Source organism: Cyanistes caeruleus, chromosome 2 (genome assembly GCF_971803275.1).
Source record: "Cyanistes caeruleus chromosome 2, bCyaCae1.hap1.1, whole genome shotgun sequence".
Lineage (NCBI taxonomy): Eukaryota > Metazoa > Chordata > Aves > Passeriformes > Paridae > Cyanistes > Cyanistes caeruleus.
In genome coordinates this window covers 81,858,653-81,878,782 of record NC_141702.1, presented here as the reverse complement: position 1 = coordinate 81,878,782, position 20,130 = coordinate 81,858,653, and the positions used below count along the sequence as shown (strand labels likewise).

The 20,130-nt window shown below is 36.9% G+C and overlaps 2 long non-coding RNA genes across 4 annotated transcripts; both read left to right on the top strand.

Annotated features, from left to right (window-relative positions):
• The first annotated feature begins 758 nt into the window (after window positions 1-758).
• LOC147654959 (uncharacterized) lies at window positions 759-6,548 on the top strand. Of its 3 annotated transcripts, none has more exons than XR_015283568.1 (2): window positions 759-1,198; window positions 3,835-5,713. It is a non-coding gene; the product is annotated as an uncharacterized LOC147654959 (long non-coding RNA). The 3 variants fall into 3 exon arrangements; XR_015283567.1 differs by having other exon boundaries at window positions 785-1,275; XR_015283566.1 differs by lacking the exon at window positions 3,835-5,713 and adding an exon at window positions 6,490-6,548 and having other exon boundaries at window positions 1,030-1,275.
• A 4,354-nt stretch (window positions 6,549-10,902) lies between these two features.
• LOC111927565 (uncharacterized) lies at window positions 10,903-14,496 on the top strand. The gene is made up of 3 exons (XR_015283569.1): window positions 10,903-11,003; window positions 11,753-11,875; window positions 12,026-14,496. It is a non-coding gene; the product is annotated as an uncharacterized LOC111927565 (long non-coding RNA).
• The last annotated feature ends 5,634 nt before the right edge of the window (window positions 14,497-20,130 follow it).

Sequence of the window (20,130 nt, the reverse complement as noted above, 5' to 3'; positions counted from 1 at the left end):
GCAACTTCGTGTGTGAAAAATATATACTGACTACAAGTAAGTATTTTGCAATATAAAATTCAAAATACATCTTTGGTTTTAAAAAATAACTTGTATTCAGACCAAAGAAATCCTCATGCTAAACACCTCCAGAGACTTAAAGGTTTTATTGTTAAAATCCTCTTCATCTCATGGAGTATTTGTCCTAGTGTCCCAGAAATACTAACAAAACATGCAATCACAGATCACTGATTTTTTCTGTTTATTGTCAACATTTGCCTCCCATGATTATGTTATGAGAGCTAAAATACTATCCTACTTGTTATTTCGAATTGTGAATTACGATAGAAACATGTTACAACAAAGTCAGAAAGAGTTGTTTTTCTATTTCTTTTTGTATAAACCTCTTCCTGTGTGGGATTTAAGTTTACCTCCATTTCTTACATTTTCCTGTAACAGAAAAAACCCATAATTTTTGGGAAATGAGCATCTATTATGAAAGCAGTGTAAGTGTGCTGGTTTCACATTAATTGATATTTAGTAAGGAGGAAAAAACCACCCACGGAAATTATTTTCCTGAGAGAAGCTGCTAAGAGCTTCCGCTGTGCCTGAAAAAAAACAATAGCTGGCTAGCTCTGAGAATTGACAACCTATTAAACCATTTAGAAGCTGGGTCCGCCTCTGTGAATTCCATATTTTTAAAACAGAGAAGGCTAGGAAAGCTCTCTCTTGCTTTCGACCTCGAGAAGTAACTGAGCTCCCCGGTGGGGCCGGTCCCGCTCTACCGCGGCCTGCGCAGCCTGGCGGGGCTGGGCCAGGCCCCAGCGGTGGCCGGGAGGGGAATGGGAGGCCGCAGGGCCCCAGCCAGAGCTGGGCCAGTTCACAGCTGCTGACATCTTGCTAGAGCCAAGCCCTGCCCCTGCCCCTGCCTGCGCCGAGCCGGGGTCTGCCGGGCCCCGAGAGCGGCTCTGGGCTGGGCCCCGAGAGCGGCTCTGGGCTGGGCCAGGCCTCCCCACCAGTGGCTGCCAGGCAGAGGTTGGGGCCCAGCGCAGCCTGCAATCCATCACCGTGACTGGCCACTGCCCGTGACCATCTGCAGGCCTAGACAAAGTACTAAACTTTTCACTGCACAGAGGAGACCTGCAGAACTTAATCTTCCCTCAAAAAAGAGAAAAAGACACAGTAACAACACGTAAAAAGACAACATGAAAACACCAAGGTCAGTAAAGAAGGAGTCAAGTCTCAGATGGAAAGAAAATGAGGAGATGCCTAGTATTGAGGCTGAAAGTTCTTTTGGTAAGGCCATAAAAATAAACCATAATACATTAAAATATCCCCTTTTAATTCATAAAAGAATATGGGAGGCTATTGTTCAAACTATAAATGTAAGCAGAAGTATCCATGATGAAGCAAAATAGAAGCTAAAGAGACTGTAATCCCATAAGAAGTTTAAAGAGAGGAAGAGACAGTGATGAAGACCCTTTGCCCAGGGTGAGAAGACCTCTGTTCCCAGAGATTAAGATGATTGCAGAGATAGATAAAAAAAACCTTTGCCTTTAAACAGCTCATCCTTAAAATAATACCCCATAAGTTAACATAGCCCATTAATCCACAGGTGAGAAGGCTGTAAAAATAAGAACTTCAAAATTGCAAATCTTTTCCCAGGCAGCTGCTATTCATAGAAATAAAAAGCCATGAGAAAAATATTTCTTGTAGAGTAGTCTCCATAGCATAGCAAACAAAAACTTTTCTCCCTATAAGAACTGATAAAAGACTATTGCAGAGTTAGTATCTGATTTAAATTCCCGAGTTTTGTCTCTGCATTATCAGCTGAGAAAGAAAAGAAATCAGGTGAGGAGAAGAAAAGTGTCCTGAAAGTTTTATTCTAATGCTTCTTATTCTTTTAGTTCTGTTAATAAAATTTTCTTCATACCTTTTAAATTTTAAACTTCTTTTGCCCTCCTCCTAATCCATATCTCATAACAAAAAATAAATAAGTACACTGGTAATTTTAGCCAGCACTAAACCCACCACATTATTTAATGCATTAACCAGGAAACTCAAATTAACAAAACCTAAACCATTGCATTCAAAGGAGTAGCAGATAACAGCTATGATAAATTAAGCTAGCTAAGGAACACTTTGTTTTGTTTACTTACAAGGTACACAATGATATTCAGCTAGAGATTTATCATGAAAAATATTAAAAAAACCAAAACAGATTGCCTCTAGTTTTTAAAAGGTCAGCTATGGGAACTATTGTCCACCTGGGAAAAGAACTCAAACAAAGAGATGTTCTAAAGATCTGCTTTGCAGATTTTTATTTTTTTTTTTTAACTTACTGAAATTAGCATAACACTGTGATAGAAGAGCTGAATGCTACTGCTGAGATAAAATGAAATTTTCTACCTGCCTCAAGGGAAGAGATCTGTTCTTTGAAATGAACCTAACAATGGTAATAGCTGCCCATTATTCAAAACACAGTAAAATGATTATGCAGCTACTTCACTGAGGATTTCGGTCACTCATGGTCCTTGAACATCCCACAGAAATTATTAGGAGACTTAGGGCAGCTAACTGGGCATTTCCACCGTATTGACTAGCCCAGATTAAGTTCTGTGGAAAATGAGAATAGATTCTATGCATCATAGCTGATTTAGAAAATCATGAAACACTGGAATTGCAGGAAAATTATTTGAGCTGCAAGTGTCCTACTAGATATTAGTTCTGTAAAATGTTTGTTGGTACCTCCAAGACCCATAACCTCTTTAAAAAGCTGTCTCTCAGTCTCACTGAAAACAGAATTGAAATAATGCCAAAAGAGAAACTATTAAAATTAAACTTTTCTTTAAAGTGGCCTATTTTCACAAAGTCCAGAAGAAAATGAAAACTTCCTAGCAAACACTAAAAATCAAGAAAAAAAGAAAACAGTTTATTACAATTCACCGTTCATCTTCATAGACTGATGTGGACAAAGTTTCTTTCAGATTGCTCTTTTTCAGGCATTGAAACCTTATGAAAATAAATGTGTAACTTCATAATTAAAATAAGGTCTTTCCTATGAGAAACAAGATACCCAAGAAACCATCTCACAAGCTGAAATCTGATCAGTCTAATACAGATACCAGGAAGATGCTCAATGCATATAGTATAGTTAGTTACAACTCTCCAGTGTTAAATTAATCTAAGTTCAATTCCAAAGGCTAATGAATTCTTATTTGCCAAGAGCTAGTTGGATATTTAGTTCTGGAGCAATTACTAGTGAATAAGGAATTAAAGCTGTTGCAAAAATAGTATACTTATATGAGAAGACTGTTCCATCATCATAATTTTTCAGACTAACTCACTTTGAGAGCTGAGTTCTTATACTAAATTCCCATATTAATAATAGAAGTTTTTTAACGTCTATTAGACTCTTACATTTTCTGTACTTAAAAGCAACTCTCTGACTTCAGTCTCTGTAGTTTTCTCAGAATTTTAGATCTTACTGGAAATAGGATTATTGATGTACCATGACAACAAACTAGTCTATATTAAAAGAAACAACTAAACAATCCACTTTCCAAGTAAATTTTCTTTTTTGATTTATTTAGTCCATATATGTAACCTGCCTTTATTAGTAAAGAAAAAGGGGAATTTCACTAACTGCAGTTATCTACAGAACACTGAATTACTTTTTACTTGGTGTGCAAGAAACCATGTGGTCATGGCTGGAGAAGGAAGAAGGTAGGGAAAAAGAGTTCTTTTCTGATCAGGCAGCTAGGGTGTTTCTCAGGAGCAGGCCAAACAGTAGGATGGGGCTATGGCTCAAAGATGAAATGTGAAGAGTTTAACACTGCCTCTTTGAAAATGCAGCCTTCCTAAAGAAATATTCCCTCTCACCCTGGGCAAGACCTGACTGAATCAATCAGTTGCATGAAGAAGTTGGGGTCCTGAAGAACGAGTGCAGAGGCCTGCCCTGACAAGGAGAGAAGTTGACACTACAACACAAATGCTCAAGATGTATCCAAAAGTGTATCCAGAAGTGAATTTCATGCAAAATGCATAAAATTCAGCAGATTCTTTCCTGGGCAAATTATAACTTACTTAACATACTTAAAGTATACTTAATTAACATACTTAAATTATGAGCATTTCAAAAACAGGGACTGTGGAGAGGATAGAAGAATATTTGCAATTAAATTCTCCATTTGCATATAAGCATTAAAAATCATGTTTCCACAGACTAAGAGCATTAATCTTGCTGGAGAAGTGAAATTCTATTTCATATCCAAGAGACCTTAAAGGATAATTACACAAAGAACCAAATGAAAGTATAGATGTATGTATGATGTCACCCTTCTGGAGGTGGTGAAATTACTTTCACCCAAAATTCTTAACTTGTTAAAGATTCTGCCCCACAGGTTTATCAACAAAAGCGGCATTTTGCATATATCTCTAAAGTCGGTGGACAACAACTGTACTAGCTACTCTAAATGTCTTTCGGATTGTAATTGAACTGTCTAGAGTAATGAATGAAGCATGGAATAATGTGCATCCAGTTTGCCTTTGTTTATCCACACTGTCAGCCTGACTTTGGTTCATTTTTACAGGCAGATTTCTCTATTAATGTACATATAGTTTCTTTCAAGTTTAACTTTCCAATGCTTAGCGCTCCTTTGGGCACAAGACTCATTACAGCACTAGACTAATAACTGAAGTGTTTTTCTTTCTGTCATTTTTCTATGTAAATAAATAAATTGAACAATTCTAGAATGCCATGAATTACATTAATCATAATGCACACAACTTTTCTCCTCACAGTAGGTTAATCTCCTCATTAAGTTCCAACATGAAACATCAGCCAACAAAAATTTGCTTTGAACAACAATCTTAACAAGTTCTTAAATACATGAGAAGAAGAGGGAGAACTGGATTTTCTTTTCCATTCCAAAATATATCAAGCAAAATGTTTTTCCATGCAATAAATGTTATTCTGCTGTGTGATTTATTCCACATAATTACATAGAAAATTCGAACTTAAGTAAATATTTATTAACAATATTTTGCAATTAACACAGGCATACAAATGTATGTTAACTAAGGGTATTTCTGGAGTCCTAGTTTGCCCTGCATAAACAGAAATTCCAGTAAAACTGAAATATATGTCTATTTTATCCTTTGAACATGAACCAAATATCAACAAAATCAAGAGGAAGCATCTGTGGGTTTTCAGTAATTCTGGTGAAGCTTAATTGAGCTTGTAGAGATCCATTTGGGGCTTAGAAGGATAGAAAACTATCACTCCCACTCTAAAATGCATATGTTCCTAGAGCAATAAAAAATTTCTGCACATTCATAGTTCTAGTTTGTCTGGAAGACAAACATTATATTGTCTGGCAGTTTTTATGTACAAACGTAAAACAGCAGAGACAGTTTTATTGCATGAACAACCTTGCTGAGAAGACTAAGAATGGACCAGGACTGTTCCCCTCTCAGTAAATATCACCACAGCTGAACATCCAGGAGTTCTATTCTTGCAAGCATTAATTTAAGGGTTCTGCTTTGTAAGAATTTTTAAAAGCACATACCTAAAGGGAAAAAAATCTTACCAACCAACCAAAAAAAAACCCCTTCCAAACCACAAACAACAACAACAAAACCCCACAGTGTAACCTTTCCTTACAAAGCTTATTACCAGTTAAAATTACTGGTTTGACAAACTTTAATTTATAAAAATAAATGTGAAAATGTTTGCACGTGTCTATGTAGTTATATATCTATATTCATACCTATAAATTGGTTCTAGATTATGCTTGATGAGTGACTGATATCTAAATTCCCAGTCTCCATTATTTCTTATTAAATATGGCATCTGAATGATTAGGTCATACTTTTTTCTTTACAGAACCAATCTCATGCTTCTTCCTACAGCATGGATTGTAAATGTATTAGATGTATCACTCTGCATGTCCTGTATCACCAGCCTCATTGATTAGGACAGGAATGCTTGGTGTTTATCAAATTCTATGTGAGGTTCAGATTATTCATATTCTTTTGCAATTATATGATGGAGGACAGTTCTAACAATGTTCTAACCTCTCACCCTCCCTAAGCACAGCCACAGAATTTCAGACTGTACTCTCCATTCATGGAGAAGTCCAAAAGAAAGTAGTTCAGCCCTAACACAGATGTGTCATTAGATCAAAATTGCACAAGAAAGAATTTCCAGAGTGAATTGGCTGATTCCTAGGTGGCCATGTAAATCTATAGTTTACACTATTGTGACAGGTCAAGGAGTCAGTTTAAAAATAAGAAGGTTGGGTGCCAAATTCACAGAAAACTGCCATGTACTTATCTGCCAGAAAAGGTCAGGGTACATTCTAAAATCATCCAACAAAGCAGTGTAAGATAATGCTGCTTTATCCTAGAACAAAAAAAGATCTTTTATTTGACAAGTCAGTAAGCCTGGCATTACATCATCTTCTTGTGACCTATCTTAGACCATGCACTATGTCTCATAATTTCTAGGAAGAGTGCCTGTGCTTCATGATGATTGAAGAGCACACCTTGGATTCTGACAGCTACAAGGAAAACACAGAATCAAAATAAGAACTTTTTTTTTTTAAAAAAAAATAGTAATAAAAATAAGAACAACTTCCCACCTGAAGTAAATATCAGTAAGTATAAAAATCCCCTAAATAAGAAGTGATAGGATAAAACATGTACAAGAGAATGCCATTGCCTGTGTAAGGCACAGAGGAAATATTTAAAATTAACCAGAAGACTGAAAGGATCTGGAGGATTTAGAGTTGCACCCTGACATTTTATTCCATACATACTTCATGGGAAAGAAATAAAATATGAATATGTGCCTGTAGGCACTACAAGGGCTAGAAATGGGTATGAATGCTTGTACACGTATACTAATAATGAGATAAATGCAAACAAGATTATCACTTCAACAAAGAAATGCCACACCTTATAAGGATGTTGAAAAAATAACTGGACTGGAAAATTTTCATTTAGTTTTGAGACACCTGTGATTGACAGGTGGTGCTGAAATCTGGGTGAAAAATTCCAAGAATGTTTCATGCTAATGAATTGTTACGTGACACTATTACCACTGACTACAAGTAAACAGATAGATTAGCAATTCAGCTTGGTCCTAAGTATATTATGCTGCTAGAAATAACACCTCTGTGTAGTACAGTGACCTGATTCTTAGCTTTGCAGGAGCAGAAGTACCACTCAATAAAATCAGCAAAAGGAAGCACCAAATGAAGGAGAGCAATAAGCCCAAAAGGAAACCTGAATATGGGAACAGGCTTAAAATTGTGCAAGTGGAGTTGTTAAAAAATTGGCAACCAACAGGTATATTACCTTATTCTCAATTTGATACATAGTGTCCTTGGTCCTATAATTTGACAAAAATACTTGAGCAGCTGGTTCTTCTATAGCTGCAAACACATTAGATCCCTACGACATATTACAAAGCAAGTTGTGGATGAATCTGTACCATCCCATCCTAGAATTCTTCAGTAACATGATCTGGATAACGATGTCTGGCAAGGTAAGAGTGTAAGTGTAAATAGTTACAAAAGCAGCATGAATGCTTGCAACACATGAACAAAGTCAAAATGTTTATGTCAGAAAAGATCTACATTTTGTTCTCCACAAGGATGTAGCAGAATCATTGCCGTTGGGTGTTGTGAGCAGCCTGCACTCAAATAATGGGTAGGCAATACAGAGTAGAAGTTGTAGAGACCCACATGCCAGGGGTACGCAAGTGCACCTGTGCTGTGCTTTCACCAGTGCTCGTGCTATGGCATTGTGGGAAGTGGCTAAGTTCCACAGGAAGTTGGAATACCAACATCTCCAACAGGAGTCTTGTGTATATAGGAGAAGCTGCACAACGGTGGATATGCGGCAGGGATAGAACTTTCCAGGATTCAGTATAGAAAGGTGTTTAGAAAATTGTATCTGTACTTCAATATTTTAAAATATCTATTATTGTGGTTTATCTATTACATTAGTAATACCGATCCTGAAGATGCAGTTCACTGATTTTTCATTAACTAGCTGTCTAATCTAATAAAACAATAAACTGCCTCAGTCCTTACCAAAAACATGTGTGTTGAGCAGTTTTTCACTGCAATGTGAGGTGCTATTGCTATCATTCTCCATAGCACTTCTGAACTCTATAGCATTTCTGAACGATTCTAAATGATTGCAAACAGAGACTCAGGCCACGCTTTTCGGAGCAGCAACAGAATCTTGTTCCAGAGCTGCTAATATCTTATTATGAGTCCTGAACTGCAAATAATGTAAAAGAGCTTAAAAAACTGTTTTCATTTCAGAAAACTGGGGAAAGCAACTAAATCTTTACAAGTTGTCAAATTCTGTAAGAGTAAAAAGTTGGAAAAAACTACAGCTCTTAACATACCTGGACCTGATATACCATCTTTGGCTATAAATGGCAAAGCACAGTTCTATTAGATTTCACAGCTTTCTTTTAAGCATGGAACACTAAATAAATTTGGGATTGTTTAGTCTCCTATAAAACATCCTAATGCAACATCTAGAGGAAAATTTGCCATTATTTCTTGCTGTTTGCTCCAAAAGCAGAGACCAGAAACAAACTGAGGAAATCAAGTGAACTGATTAATCTAGTCAGTCATTCTGCTCATTATTACAGAACTGGAATAAGTATTTTGCACTAAGTCCTTCTCTGAATGCTCATATCTGCAACAGCACCCTAATTTTTACAATTAGGTAAGTATGTTTTCTAAGTGCTGGTGAAAGTGTCAGGATGCATGAAGTATGTTGACTAGCTGCTGTCAGCTCCAAGACTCAGCAGAGCTCTAATTATATACTGGAATATTAACAGGTGCACTAGAGACAGTTATGGAACTTCTCATAACCTTCTGTAGACATATGAAAATAATTTTAATTGATAGATTGAACTCTGTTACGAAATGACAATGGAACTTAAAGAAAAGTTTTGTGATTAAATTTATGTGCAACAGAGCTGTTTATTCAGACAAAGATGAATATTTAAAACAAAATGCATACTAAGCAAAAGCATTAGAGACAAATACTGCTTCACAAAAAAAAAAAATCCTCTGTGAATTTTGCTAGTGACTGAATTAAAAGGTATTTTATCCATGGCTAATGCATTGCTTGGTACAACTCTAGAAAGTAGTTGAAATAATAGAAGGGTATCTTGGAACAGAGCACATAGATCCCTTATCCTGAAGGACAGTGGACATAAAAAGAATATGTCCAAGGAATAAAAATATGTTTAATTACGTAAGACAGATAATATGTTTGTAAAAGATTTGCATCTTGACTACCTTAAATGTAAGGCTTCCTACAAAACTATTTAAGTCAGTGGAAAGATTCCTCTCAATTTCCATGAGCTTTTACTCAAGAGCTTGTACAGATTACAGCACGTTTTCTACAACCTTTCTACTACAAAATACACAGGAAGAGGCAATCATAAATCACAAACCTTTTTACTCACTACCATAACATGAAGCAGTGATTTTCTACTGCACCAACCTTTGGCTTACTGCATATGTTCCATTATACCTGTAAATTGGGAACCAGCACAGGGAGAAAGGTTTGCTTAGTCACAAAAACAGCAAAAGAAGAAGAAATATATGAAAGCGTTGTGCAAGGATAAAAAAATTAGTATACAGCCTTGATTCAAAATAGACCTGGACAGCAAGGAAATTTCTTGACTGCACCTAATGATGCTGACAACTTCAGCATGGGAAAAAACAAAACTCAGTCTGCTGATCCTTGTAAGACCTTTGTAATAGTAATCACTAACACTTATGTTCCATTGTGCCCTACTTTTACACAACTACATTAGAAAATAAGAATAATGTAATTTAGTTGGTTTGGGTTTGTTGCTATTGTTGTACTTTGGGGGTTAAATAAAAAATTATCACTTTAGAGTTCTAAAAAACTCCTATTTTCCAACTAAATTATAGTGAAAGTATAAGTGCTCTAACAGAAAAAAGTCCTCTTATTATCATAGATATATGTGCAAAAAAAACCTACCAAACATAGTTTTGAACAGGATTTGGAGATGACCCATTCTAACAGGCAGAAGTGAAGCTGAAAGACAGGAACTGGCAAGGAATATCTCTTCTCTTGTTTGTATTCTTCCCTTATAACTCTTATATTGACTTCTAGCAATCTGTCTAGAGCTATTTGCCCAGGAGATGGTATCACTAGGACAGAACAATATGATCAGATAAACAGTAGTGACAAATTGTTGGCATCACTGTCAATCAGTTTTAATCAGTGTTAAATTATTAAATTCAATCAGTTAAAATAATTGTTAAAATTTGTTTCCTCACATTCATCATTGCAGAAACTTGTATGAATCAACAGGAGTATTCTTTTCCTAGAAGTTTTTAGTATGGAGTAAGATGAAAAGAGAATTAATAGGAAGGATGGTGCATTCCATCTCAACCTTTAGTACAGGCATGAACAGGCTGAGTTTGTGTGACAAAACTGAATGCAACAAAAGGACTGTTTTTGCACATCCAACCATCAACCTTTTTTCCTTACGTTTTTGGAAATCACCACTTGGCCTGTCAAAGACTACAAGGCATTATCTAGAATTGAAAACAGAAACTGAAACAAAGCACACCTTGGGAGGAGAAACTGTTACACTAACGTGGTTCTTACTCTGATGTCCCCACAGAAGGAAGATCAGACTAGTTTCATAAGATGCTTTCAGAGCAGCATGTAGGTTGTCTCATATTAATACAGAGGTTGTGTGTTTTGGACACACTTCTCCCCATTTTTTTTTTTTATTTTGGGAGATTACTGATCTTTTGAGTCCATTCTTAGAATATTGATGTCAGAGGCACAAGGCTTATTCTCAAGGTGAAGCATCCCAGTTCTCTCTTGTTCCTCTCCTAGGGGAATAAATGAGGTCAGAGTCTCAGTGGAAAGAGAACTCAGAGTTTGAAGAATATTCTTTCAGTTTAGCAGACCTTATAGAAAATTATTCAACAGAGAAGGTAAATGAGACGTGATTTCTTCTGAAAATTTTTATTCTTACTCTCTTACAGTGAGCAAGCAATTAGTTTTTACAAATAAACTTGCAATATAGACTTGCAATTTGTTGTCCTGATCAGACAAACATTTCAGATGTCCAAAATTAATTTTCACCTGATGTAATCTGCACAGTTAGTGAGACTATCCAAAGGGATAAAAAGCTACCTTTAATACTTCATCTGCAAGTCCTGGCACAGTATTTGAAAGCAGCTGAAACTGAAGAAAATGTGGTACTAAAGGTTTGCTGTATTTGCTGCCTATCTCTCAACAATAGCATGGCAAATCATGCCAGGTGCCTTCAAATTCTATTGATACAGAGGGGAATCCCAAATGAAATCTGTGAATACTCAGTAAAAAATTAGGGAGGATGCTGGAAAAGGATAACCTATAGGTAAGAATCTAAAAAATATAGTTTTCAAAAATAAAACTATTTATAGTTTTTTATTTCTTTTTATATATTTATATACATATATTTATATAATTTTTAAGTTTATTTATAAATAATTTTTTTTTATTTAAAAAAATCACCTTCAAATACTACAAAACACAAACTCACCATCAGAGGGTTTATCATTAAATTAGCATAACAGACACCTGCAGTTCCATTCTTTGTCTCATTCATACTGCAGGCTGACTAGCTGAGCAGTAGAGGTACACAAATTCTGCTTATACCTTCCTTACAAATCTTAATTTTCCTCTGTTTCCTAATTAGAAAAAAAAATTACTGAAGCATTCAGCTTTTTTGCCTGTTGTGCTTCTTGATTGCAAGATACATCATTGAAGAAATATTCTGATAATTCACGTCAGTCAGCCAAATAATCAGGTCAAGAAATGTGTAAGTAGGGCTTGGGATGCTATAAATTTTTACAAGAAAAATGCATCTTCAACTATGCCTTGTTTAATGTTACAGTTCATAATCAAATGTATCATTGAGCACTATTACTTCAAAGCACAATGCTTCTAATGAATCTTTTTACTCTTTTAGAATATGAAGTGTTTTCTCAACAACAAAGGAAATGTTGCTGACAGATGTGTGTGCTAATTACTACAGATTTGTTTAAACCAGACAACCACCATCAACTGCAGAGACTTCAACTGACTGAACAAGCAATATGCAAGTGTGCAGAATTCATCACAGCAAACAGAAGAGGAATAATCGTGGAGAGTAGATGCTGAAACATCAGCCCCATCAGCATGGCTCCTTAGATGACATTAATACTCTTAGCAAAACAAGAGACAAAGTTTATAGAAGGTACCTGTGTATGATTTCTGGAACAGATAAGACCTTCAAATCTTACAATAAATTCAGGAGCTACTCACATTAAAAAAAACTAAAAAAGGAGACATAGTAAAGACACACAAAAACTACAGTTCAGAAAGATGTCATTTCTGGAGAAGGGAGTTGGCTGTTAATTTAGCAATGTTAAAGGGACAATAATAAAACTTGATAACATATCACCTGGCAAAATGAGGTGACAGCAACATAGATATTCCAAAGACAGTAAGATTAACAGATACAGTCAGCACAGAAGAATAAAAGGAAAGGTCAGAACAAAATAAGTAAGATCCAGCTGGAACTCTCCTTAGTAGAAAAATTTTAAAATCTCTCTCTATGACTAGAGGCTTTGTTATAAAATCCAGGTTAACTAATTTTTCTATCATGAATACACTTACTGGTTTCCTCTATACAGCTACCTGTCCTAATAAAATGCTAAAAAAATGAACTCTCTTTTCAAAATCCCCTAGTGCTATATTTGGTATAAATTTTAGAAGATCTAAGATAAGGAACGAAAGACTGAAATATGGAAAGCATTATATTTATATCTTGTTACTTTATAAAATTAATTTCAAAAAAGAAAAAAAAAAAAGTTTCATTTTTTATAAGAAAGGCAATCCCATGTAAGCATAGCCAAGGAAAAAAAAAGTATATTTAATTATTTGCTCTGTGTTCTGATGTTAGTTAAAGCAGTATAGCTGCTCTTTGTTCCTGCTAATCAGACTGTCTCTGAGTGCAATCAATTGTTCAATCTAATTTTGCTCTTTGTATATCCAGGTCACACAGTTCAGTCTATCTAGACTCACACAGACTCATATCTGCAGCACAGTTTTCATACAAAGCAATACTGGAGGATTAGCTAAATATTTCACCTTTAGAAAGAACGTGAATATCAATAGGTCTGTATTTCTACATCTCATTTAGCAGCAACAGAGATTTTCAAGTAACAGAATTTACTGGGAAGTGATGAAAAATTCTGATTGCCACCTACAAAAGTTCCCTCTTCATCTTCTAATGGCATGGCAGTGTCATTATGTTGTTTTGGATTTTTCCTGCAATAATGAAACTCAATGAATGCAACTTTCAAACTTGTCTGTGAAAGTCCCACAGGGATAAAGCAGATCTCTGTATCTGAGATTCACTGTGCTACCCAGTGCAGAAGGACATCCCTGTGTCTATGCAGTCTATGCAGATTGCGAAGACTACACCACACAGCTGGACCAGACTACTATTGATTACCATTTGGTAGCAGAATAATATGCTCTGGGAACATTTTGTACGAGCCACTGTCTGTTGTGAATGAGGAATGCCTTCAAAAAAGTGGGCTCACTTCTAGTTATTTGTTTGTAAAATAGTACATTTTATCCATCTGCAAAAAGTGAAAAATACCTTTTAGGAATTTCTCACACATATTGTACACCACAGAATGGTCTCATTTTTCTTAAATACTTCCTGTGACCTTTCTATAAAATTAGTTTACAGAAACCTACATGTGGAAGCTAGGGCCCAGCGCTCGGAAGATTTCGGGATGTAACGGAAAGATTGTCACCCCCCTCCTCTATAGTTTATGGTAATAACCCCCGTAATTAGCCAATAGCACCTAGCTGTGATGAAAGCAGATGGGAGTAACACTGTGAACCTAGGTTATAAAGTGTCAAATTCTTCAGCAATAAACGCCATTTCTGCCATCCATCATATTGGTGCTGTGTGCGGATGGACCAAGTGACCTGAGGGGGTCACCGTGCTGCTCCTGAACCAGGGTGTCTGCCTTGTGACAAGCCCAAAAATAGACCTACTTACCTGAAACACTGTTTCAGATAACGTATGTGACTTAAAAGTTAACTGCTGAGCTTAGCTGAATAGCGAACCTGAGAAGTGACATAAACAAGATACCCTAAGAAGACAAAACCTCAATTCCTTATTTTTTATTTGAGTGAAGGGAAACATCCGGACCTCAGGAGGTTATTTGTTAACAACCAGACTGTACCTAAGAATATTTCAAAGGATTGAAATGTGATTGGGGAGGACTAGAGGATGTCTGTGTACTAATGGATAATCATGTTTAACAGATTACTTCAGCTATGTATAAACTCATCAAAAATCCCTAGAAATACCATCCTTCCCATATCGTGGTGGCAGGGGGCATCTCATGATCTTGAAATAAATCTTTTGTAATTCTACCCTTGTGTCCTTTAGTCAAAAAACCATCCCAAATAGTTTTTGCAGCAGTGGTTTTTTTTTTGGGGGGGGGGGTTTGGTTTTTTTTGTTTGCTTTTTTTTGGTAAAGCCTGTCCTCTGCAACCTCTTCTCTTCAGGTTGCTTTGACTATCGTAGCTTAACATGTAAGCAGTAATCACCATTTGCAAGTAGATGGCACATTATCACAGCATATTTATAAACAAAATGCATTTGAAAGATGTGTCAGTCACACAGTTGTCACGATCCACAAGGTGGGATTCATGATGTGGTTCTTTTATTTGAGCTTAGAGTACGAAAGATTATCAGCACACCAGGGACTCAAACAGCAAAACACACTTTATTGAGTGCTCATCAGCGCTAGTATGCGACTGAGGGAAGAGAAAGCAAAGTATAGGAAAAAGAGAGGGTAAGGGGATTATAGCTACCAACGTCAAAGTCCACTCAGCCATCTGTCAACACAGAGTCTTCTGTCTGTTGGGGAGATCTCAAAGGAAGGTAAGGGGTGTATTTTTATCGTCTTTTGCAAAGTGAGGGGCACAGGGCCAAAAACAGAGGAGATTGATGACCATTGTGATGAAACCCATTGCTCAGGGGGACAGGTGCAAGGTACAGAGCAAACCACTTCTTACAAGCCTCTGCTCACCAGCAGGAACGAGGGCAGTGTACCGTGACAGCACAGCAACCACCTGCAAACCATCACTTGGCAAACATCCACCTCAACTGGTGGCCAGAAGCCCTGTACCAAGTCCCTTGTGATATTCAGGGTCTTAGTGTCCTTGTGGTGGTCGTGAGGCAGATGAGGGAATCTTTGGACCATCTCTTACAACAGTAAGATGCTGAGATCATTCCTTATTGCAAATTAAACATAGCTTAATTTTATGTAAGTTACAGTGCTAGCAGTACTCGTAGAGTAGATGTGCTTAGCACACTTAGTACACTAAGTGCTATTGCACATCTGTTACCGAGAAACTTATAGATGACACAATTCAAGCAATGAGCTGAAGGAAACAGACTCTGTGTCCTTTTACACTTTAAAGTAAAATCAAGATTAATTTCAGTAAAACAGAACATCCAGGAATGTATAATCAAAGAGCTTACTTCCCACCATTATCATGATTATTGCTTATCATCTCATCATTATCATGATGACATTGCTTATCATCTCATCCAGAACCTAGAAGACTTTGAAATACTGCCGCTGCATCTCCATAACGTGCATTCTGTTTCAGTTTCACTAACCTTTTCCTAACTGGACCCCAATGTGTACAAGAGCAATTACAAATTTGATTTATCAATTCTTTGAAGCAGAGGAAGGAAAGTTAAAGGTGATAATACATTAAAAATAACAAGAACCAATCTTATTTATAAAATAGAATCATGGAGTAAAGGCTGGAAAAAGCCTTTAAGATTCTTGAGTTCAACCATTAACCTAGCACTGCCTGGTCCACCACACAATATAAAATAAAATCACTATTAATGTAAAAAATGCCAGTACATGTCCTGGTATCAAAGAACACTTTAGTGCAAGAGTGAATGTTTTGTAGTCAGCAACTGCAGGATCATGTCCAGGGAAGCTACAGTTACTGAGAACCAGCATGGGACAGAAAAGAGACGGGCCTCTATTCATGAAATCATTTATTCAGCATGGGAATAAACTTGTCCAGAGACAAAGATCCTTGAGCCCTGAACAAAGGCAGGGTGATGGGCTTTGAAGGACAGAACTCTTGAGTGTCTCCACCTTTGAGGGTGGAGTTTAGGGTTAGGGACCACTAGAAACACAGCAAGGGAAAAAAACCCAGGGACTCAAACCCAATCAGAACTCCTGGGCCACCCTTCACAAGGGGTTTGGGGTGGGACAACTTAATTCAGGGCTCACAGGCTCATCCCCCAAAGCAGGAGGTCAAAATTCACTAGCTTGACTTACAGCCATGCCTCTCACTTTAACAATGCTTATCTGAAACTAAATCTTTGCCTCCCTGAGGCACCTCACAACACGAATGTTTTCACCTTTACAGCTTTTCTACAGCTTTCCTGGGTATACCCTTCAGTCTGATATCTTTTAAACTTTGATTTAAACTGATTCTTGTAAGTTTAGGTTTATCTGACAGTCCATTAGCTAATCACATAAGATAAGAGTTTCTCCATCAGAACTAAAGATGACAGTTATTGCACTCTTTTTTTCTCTATCCCTCCAAAAGAGGTTTTCATAAACCACCTAGAATATGTAGGATTAGTCTGTCATTTGGCAGCCATAATGAACACAGTCTCAGTGGTCCAGTTTGGACTATTTCCTATTTCAACTTTTTGCTTTAATAAGGGCTTTCAATGCAATATTAATGAAGGTGCAGGAAATAATTTTCTTGTTGGGCACCAATTAAGCTACTGAAAGCCCTTTTCTGTCACCATATTTTTCGATAATTCCAAAATGGTGTGCATTCAATATTGAAGTATCAGTGCCACAGACGACTGAGAGTGTAATTTGATAATATTTCATATTTTTATTTAAATATTCTTCTGGATCTAGGATATGCTAGGCTAAAGGCATAATTTCCAGATCTAAAGTTATATAGATGATCCATTATAGAGATGACATCCACAAGCCTGTGAAAACACTGTACAATAAATATGCCAGAAACATCTAATTAAAATTGAAAGTACTAAGACATAACTTGATGTAGAACATTTCAGTCATTGTATAAAAAACTCATTATTCAGTTTATGGTTCCCTGCATTCCACATAATTTGTTTTTTTATGACCTAGTAGTTCAATATTTAATTGTTTTATTGTTGTGGTTCAGCTTCAGACACCACCCAAGCCCCAGGAGGCCACTAGCCCCCATATCCCCACTAGTGGGACCAGGGAGTCAATTGGAATGGTAAAAGCTCAAGATCTCTGGGTTAAGATAAAGACAGTTCAATGGGGAAACCAAAAGCCACACACACAAGCGAAGAAAAACAAGGTATTAATTCACCACTTTCCATGGGCAGACAGGTGTTCAGCCACCTCCAGGACAGCAGGGCCCCATCACATGTGAAGGTGACTTGGGAAGACAAACACCATCACTGTGAATGCCACTCTCTTCCTTCTTCTTCCCCCAGCTTTACATATTGAGCATGATGCCATATGTCATACATATACATAAGTAGTAAAAATAGTATAAATTTGCAACTGTGCTTTCTTTCTTTTCAGCTTACTATTTCCTTTTGGGGTTACATACATCCCAAGATCAAGAAGGGTCAATTATATTCCACCATTTAATCTACCCAGCTGAAATGTACATTTATTTCATAACCAATCAAACTTCTAGCTATTTGTTTTGACTTGGCTTGGCCACCTAATTTGCACCTGTTACTTTATCTTTGTGCAAGTTCTTGTCCAGCCTAACTTCAGCAAATTTCTTTCTTTTGATAAACTGAGCAAACAAAGCTACAAATTCCCCATTGTGAAACAATTTCTATGATCCCAAGAACACATATGATATACGTTGCATACTGGTTTTTGAAACATCTATATTCAAATTTGGAAAAGAGAACCAGATGAAGTTTTCTATCACCAAAGCCACACACAGAAGTAAGAACACTTCCCTCTTATTTTCTCTACCACTGTCTATTAGGTCTTTTTGACACTAGAGCATATGGGGGGGGGGGGGGGGGGGGGGGCCTCAGATTTGTTTCTTCCTTTGGAATTCATAGATCCTTTCAGAATCACAGTTTCACAGTATTTCATGCTTAGACAGATACCAGAGTATTTCACACTGCAAAATGGTCTCTTTGAGGGGGATCTGGTTAAAAAAGCTTCAGAGTGGTGTTTGTAACAAGAAATGGAGTATAGCAGAAGTCATAGGTCATTGCCTTGCTTCTCTGTCATAATCAAAAAAGTCTTCTGTGCCTTCCATTATCCTAGCAGTACTGGGTTGTGTGCTTTCTTTGCTCCTATTAAACATAGCTCCACTGTAAAGAAGTGGATACAGCCAGGATGCTGACAAAGAAGGGATGCTTACCTTTTCTCTTGCACCATGTGGTGAAGAACACATGCAGTTCCAGATGGTGCTAACAGAAAATATGATTGGGCTACAGTTTCTAAATCCCTCTGCCCACTCCAGTAAACATGTAACTGCTGTAACAGTTGGTACACAATAAATAGTCACTTTCTGCAAATAAGCAACTAGGGAAACTTGAGTAAGAGATTCAGTGAGTTACTTTATGATCACACATGCTGCTTGATCAAAGATTAAGCACAACCCTGCTGCACACCCACGAACAATTAGTTACAACATGTAACCCTAACACTTTGCACCCTAAACATTTCTGTGCTATTGTAAGTCAAAATGAACATCACATAAATAAGATGTCGTGATCTTCACTTGGCCATTTGTACAGAATAATTGAGAAAGTGAAGACCATTTTTTCTATTCTGCCAGAACAGATTTCTTTTAGCCCAACTCACTTTTAGTGAATGTGTATGTGTTCTAGAAAGGGGTAGTTCAGCAGTTTCCCTTGGGCTCTTGTTTTATTGCCTAACTGTCCTTAAAAGTTTAAGATACAAATGAACATCCTGTAATGAGTGGTTATTCTGCAGATGATAGAAGGCAGCATTGAGAGGCAGAAATTTGCTACTTCCACTTGTAAATTTAACTGTAAAATTCTTTCAGTAAATCAGTTTTATTATAACAGAAAATGACACACACTACTGGTCTGTTGCCTACAGCACTGATGATTAAAAAGGCTGTTTTGCCTGCTTCTACCTTATTCTGTAGAACAGGGAAGAGTAACCTCTTCATATACCAGTTTAGTCTGTCTTTAAAAGGATGACACTGATGCTTACCACATTTGTTCTTTCAGATCTCTTCAGACATTTGTTAAGAACCTGAAGCATTGCTGCATCCTCATGGGATTCTGGCTGTCATGCAATGAAATTCCATCATTTCTGAAGTCCCCCTGGCTAGGGCAAAAACTTTCCTGTGTTCAAAAGTGGCACTAAAAACCAAGCCAAAGCTGAAAATGAGATTTACCAAATGTATAGGCAGTGTTTGGTGAGGTACTGGAGAATGTGTTTAGTTCTAGAGAACATCTCCAGGATGTGCATAAGTGCCTAAGGAATCAAGACCATTGTTAAAATATATATTCACAAGAATAGAAGGGAAAAGATAAAAGAAATTTTACACACATTGTCATTTCTGCTTTTTTTTGTACTGATATACGTTAAAACATCCTTAGTCCTTGGTTGAAGTATGTGTTTGTTTGACCTCTGTCATCTCTTCCAATATTTAATATGTTCTGTTTCCAAATCTCAGCAAAATCTCCTGACTTCATCTGAAATGGTAGACAAGCCACAGCACCTTCATTTATGAGGTAATGAGTATTTGGGGCACTGAGGTTGTACAAGGTCAGTTCTAGTACAGTTGGAAATAGAGCCCAGATTTCCATTATGAAAGATGTTTTATTGTATCAGTTTTCCTGCCTACTGCCAGGACGAACATCTTAGATTCTGTGTTTGGGAGGAATAAAATTGAGCTATTACACTGAATTCAAAAAGGCAATAAAATAGGGAACAAATGAATGCACACAGTGGTCTAGATTCTTGATAGACTTCTAAATGTATTGTTTAAGAGAGA